Source organism: Populus trichocarpa, chromosome 1 (assembly GCF_000002775.5).
Source record: "Populus trichocarpa isolate Nisqually-1 chromosome 1, P.trichocarpa_v4.1, whole genome shotgun sequence".
Classification (NCBI taxonomy): Eukaryota; Viridiplantae; Streptophyta; class Magnoliopsida; order Malpighiales; family Salicaceae; genus Populus; species Populus trichocarpa.
This window is the reverse complement of record NC_037285.2, coordinates 40123253-40128915: the sequence shown is the minus strand read 5'-3', so window position 1 is coordinate 40128915 and position 5663 is coordinate 40123253. Positions and strand designations below refer to the sequence as shown.

At 33.7% G+C, this 5663-nt stretch overlaps 1 long non-coding RNA gene across 1 annotated transcript; it reads right to left on the bottom strand.

The window, feature by feature from the left end:
* Nucleotides 1-3801: 3801 nt before the first annotated feature.
* LOC112326788 (uncharacterized) lies at nt 3802-4738 on the bottom strand. The gene is made up of 2 exons (XR_002980683.2): nt 4502-4738; nt 3802-4301 (listed from the first exon to the last, which is right to left on the bottom strand). It is a non-coding gene; the product is annotated as an uncharacterized LOC112326788 (long non-coding RNA).
* Between the last annotated feature and the right edge of the window lie 925 nt (nt 4739-5663).

Here is a 5663-nt window from a genome sequence, read left to right as displayed (position 1 = left end):
ATGAGATGACCCTTATATGGTTCAAGAAGTTTACACTAATAGAGCTTACAAAATTGTCAATAAGAATGGATTAAGGATTGGGCCTATCAACGATAAATTCTTAAAAAGATACTATGCTTGAAATTTGATGTGGCTTCTCACCTACACGAGCTAAAACTACAAACAACACAAAAAAGAAAAAAAAACAAGAAAATTAAACTACATTATGACTTGATCATTTATCCACAAAGATACATAGGCAACTTGAAACTCTTTTCGAGTACAATCATGTAAAAAAAAATTAATTGATAAAAAAATCCTATAAACTACGTTGTGACTTGATCCTTTATCCATAAAAGTATGTAAGCAACTTAGAAATTATTTTAAGTACAGTCACACCATCCTTTAAAACAATTCAAACTCATATAATTGTTCGCGTACGAAAAAAAGGGTAAATAAACATGACAATATAATCATGACATGGAAACCCAGGTAATAAGATGCAAACGTGGGCAAAATATAAATTTTATTAATTGAAAAAAGAATTCTACTAAATAAAGTGTGTATTCACAATATAAAGTCATAAGCTAATGTTACCAAAACTAAAAATCATTCCAAAGCATAAGAAACTATCGTATACTATGGCTTCCAACTATGTCCTTCTAATTTTTTTTGTTTGGTCTCCAATAGTCCTTTTAATTTTTGAAGAATGACTACATTAGTTTCACTTATCATAGGGGAATTGAATATTATGGTGATCTCTGCTCGAATACCGGAGGTGATTACTTTTCTCTTAAAAAACTCTTCATCATATGCCTTGAGGGATGACTCCAACTTGGTCTTTCTGCTCTGCAGCTCCATCAATTGTTCCTGTATTTTTGTTATCTCAACATGAGTGGTGGAAATAGATCTAGATGCCTTCTTCTTAAAAGCTTCAGAATTTTTTAATCGTACTTCAAGCTTTTTAACGTATAAAGCTCGATACTCTAATGTCATCATAGGAGATAGTGAAGACTCTAAATGGATAAGTTTTTTAGCATATTCAATCACCCTAGTCACCATTTTTCTAACAGAGGAGCAATCAACCTTTATATCTTTTATGAAGTGAAGGATCTTCTCAACTTCACCAACTAAGTTAGGAATATAATGGACCGGTGTATGAACAAATTTATTTCTGATGCTCTCCCAACATTTAACAACAAATTTAGATCTTATCTCGCCTATTATGTCATCTGCACAATACCTAGTCACTCCCGAAGGCTCAAAGGTAGTTGTAGGTCTAGAAGTATGTAAGTTAGTCCATATATTATTAAGGACTGGTGGAGGTGATGCTATAGATCGATGTTTAGACTACTCATGTGGTAAACTAGATGAAGGATGAGAGTTTCCAATCCCAGCAACTAAAATATTGAAGGGATTACAGTTAGAAATAGAAGCAACACTCATTTCTGGCCTAATATACATATCAAAGTCATTCCTAAGATCCTGTTGACCAAGCTGAAACAAAGAACAATAAAAAAAAAGGTTAATATATGATAAGTAACATGAATTGAAGAAGAAAGAAAGTGTCAAACCAATTCATCAATATTATTTGGCATGATTGATGCACTAGAGACTCCATAAAAAAAACTCAGTCCACAGAATTGAACATTTTTTTGGTATGTTTTAAATCTTTTCAATGATGATCATTATCTTTTTGTTCACCACCTCAACATTTAAAATTGCTTCAATAACATCTTATTTCTTCTTCTACACACATATCGTTGTGAGCATCTTAGTTAAAAAAAAATTAACAAGGCACATGAAAAAAAACAAGTGTTCATTTACCAATCGTGGAGAAAAGGATTGAGCACTCCCTTCTTGTGCCCCTGAGGAGTTAATGGACTTCTTCTTGAGAGGATCTTCTGAAGCACTCACTTTCTTTGTATTAAGAATCACAAATGATGTCTTTTTTATGTGGGCACATATTTGGGCACCATCATCCTTGCCTAAATCAACATCAACTGCCTGCTTATCTCTTTTATGGGTGTGAGAAATTCTTTTCTTTTTTATTAAGTTAGGGTCATTCTTTCTTTTTTTGCCTTCCGAGATACTACAAAAACATTAATAGGATTTTTTAGAATGATTTTCATCTCTACAGGATAAATTTTTAACCACTCTAGAGTCAACCAATCCATGTAACGCATCTTCCAAAGTTTAGTAACTAAAGGAAGTCCAGCACTTGGGGGCAGTAAAAGCTTGCACTGAGAATGAGTGTTGAGTTTAGTAAAGCTATGTCAAAGTTGAAACGCATCTTCCAAAGTTTGAACCCAAAGTTCTCCCTCTAAAGTCATGGGGAATATGTTGGCAAAATCCAAATTGTTTACTGAATCTATCAGAATAATAGGGCTCAATAATAAAAGTATCATCATAACAAAGAGTCAAATAGCCGAATCAAATACACATAAAGTAGTCACTCTTGAGGATCGATAAGTTTCCATCATCACACAAGATAACAACTTTAGCTAGGGAAAGTATTGTAGGAGATATGATTCTCTTGAGATTTTTGAAAAAAAAATTAGCTTGAGATTTATTGAAATTTTTTGCTAACCTTTCACTGGTATATTTTGTCATCTTAACTAACTTGACGGGGCTAATGGCTATTTGATGAGTGCCAAATTTTTCCGCAAGCCAACTGCTAAGAAAATAAATAGGAAAAGGGATGTCTCGTGCAGTCACATCTAATCCAGATTGGATCTCCTTTAGACCTTTGAAAATACTTGCTAGAACTGGTATTGCAAAAGAAAATTGCCTTCTAGCTGCCATAATAGACGCTACTTTGAAAGTAATAAGAAAAATAAAACCAACATCTTTGCTAGGAAATACAAATTTGCATAGTCAATATGAAAGAAAAACTTCTAAAGAAACTTCATCCTGAATATGAGAATGGATATTAAGCTCTTTAAGTGGATGCATGAATTTGCTAGACCGAATACGAGACTTGTCAATTGAGCTAGATGGATAAGTAATCTTATTTGATTCTCTAGACATACTCATAAAGAAAGACACCTTGTATCTCAAGTTATCTAAGAATTAGAAATCTACTCAATCTTGAAGAGTCATTATGTAGTCACTATCAATAGTCTCATATTCTTTATCAAAGGCAATAAATAGATACTTATAGCTATTTGGAAGAAAAAAACGTCCTTTCTTATCAGCTTCATTAAGTTCATCAGGAGAAGGGATAACTTCATCATAAAAAGTGCTAAAAATATAAAGGCCGCTACATGATTTCAATTCCTAAAGTGATATAAACTCATTGTCATTCGGGGTAGATAACGTGTTAGTAGAAGGATTCCAATGGTTGTAGAAAGAAAGGATAACATTTATTTGCCAGTTATAATTAAAAAGGATGCAAAAATAATGTCTCGAATATGTGCCCTCTCGAGGATAAGCTTGAAGTGTTTCAAAATATCTTCTGTCCATTCCCAATACCTGGGAGTATATTCAAGTGCATCAGATATTGGGAAGTAATCTTGCAAGTAGCATCTCCTACACGTTTATGGTAGTCTAATGGTGGCAGATCAGCTGGAAAAGTTGTTGAATTTAGAAAGGAGAACTAAAGTTGTAAAACTTCTTGAGGAACCATCATGACCATAAAGTTCATAAGTAGTCTCTAATGACCAACAAGTTAAATGTTTAATGCTTCAGAAGACTATTTTTTAGAGAATGAACCAATGGTAGGTTCATATGCACGAAAGCTTATACAATGATACCTGTTCTTAATTAATAAGAATTTTTTTTGAGAAAAAAAGAATTTTTAAAAATCCCCATCTAAAAAAATAAAGCAAATAAATAAATATTTTATTTGTGTTGTACACAAGATATTGCAATATTTTATTTTATAACTCAACTTTGAATAGTCGAAGTGACATCTCAGGGGAAATATGAGATGGCATCGAAAAGGAGAAAGCAAATGAGTGTCTCGACAAAGTGTTTTGATGGAATTACTAGTGTGGCAGTAGGAACTCTTGGTCTATACGAATAACCGTTGCTTGAGTCACCGATGTTAGATAGAAGACTGCTATAGAATTAGAAGAAGTTGTTGTCCACGACTGCTGCTTCAGTCACCGGTGTGAGGTAGAAGACTGCTATAGAATTAGAAGAAGTTGTTGCGCATGAATAAACTCTTAATTTGTGGAAGCTCTTTGCGAAAGAATAGCTCCTGATGGGACGTTAATCAATAGGAATAGGAGAATCTGCTGCATCGAATGGCATCTTCTTCTATTGGCCTGGTAAGAGCAAAAGTGTGTATGACTTGCCTCGATTCTCTCTAAGAAATCCTGTTCAAGAAGATGGTAATATTGGTGTTATTAGCGCAAAGAGAGCTTGTTAAGGAACACTAAATCGTTAACAGGGGCACTGAATTCTAAATTTGTTAGTGCAAATAAGTTGTTTTTTTTTGAAGTAATTCTAAGAGAAATTGGCAAAAAGAATACACACTCATCAGAAAGAAAAAAATTGAAAAAAAAGCCATGCATACCTGCTAGGACTGGTGGAGGCTTTACAGACAGTAATGCTCTTTTATATCCACCTCAGGGATCCTTACCTAATCTAAAACAATAAATCTTTCTGGTTCTGTGTGAGCAAAGTCGGCAAAATGTAAAAAAATTCGTTTCATCTTCTAAACTAAAACGGGCACACGGGGGAGTCAAATTTTATTTCCTGTCGCAAGTATAATCGCAGTCAAAGCAAAAGGGCACAGTTCCAAATTGGTAAAGGTCGGTTGACCTATTCTGGAAATCAACAAAAAGAGAATAAAAAATGCCTAATTAATTCGTGTAAAAAAAAAAAAAAAAACTTTCCTAATATATGCAGAGGATAGCCACACGTTGTTAGCTCACCCACCATTCATTGGAATTACGCAATCCAAGGCAATAGGGGAAAAAGGAGTCAAGATTTTCATCGGTTATAACTCACCCACCATTCATTGGAATTACGCAAATTGTATTCGAGACAACGAAATCTTTAAAACAAGATGTCGCAACAGCTATTTTCAGTGAAAGGAAAAAGTCCCGAATGCCCGTTAAAATTATTGGTTATTATTTATACACGACGACAACTTTTATTTGGTTGTATGTATTGTTGTTTCAGATTTTACATTTTATTATTTGATATTTGATTTTATAATTGTAAAAATTTAGTAGGATCAAATCATATTTTATTTTAAAAAATATGTTTAAATTATAAAACTTTCTCAACTATATTTCCGAGATATACCCATTTATTTTTAAGTATAAGTGAACTTGTTTGAAGGAGACATTAGAAAAGCCACTTGCATTTGTGTGCATGCAAGATGGTTGGTCTATAGCTACGTGTAAAATTATTAATTTTGCAGAGCAATGTCGATGATGATTTTGAACATAAGAACATGCATCTTCTAATATTCATCATTTAGGGCGCGTCTGTGGAGAGTCTGAAAACCCAGTCTTAAAGACCTTTTGGATTGTCCCCAGCTAATGTTGCTTTGTCTCTTGGGATTTGCATGCAGATTTTATGCTTTTTGAATGTCCCCCATCGGTTTTTTATTTTCACCGCATTTGTGATGAAATTGAACTGGCATTCACCTAACCTTCCCTTTTGATCTGCTTAGTTTGATGCTTGCTTTCACTTTCCCTCGTTCAATACCACTCTGCTACCCAACG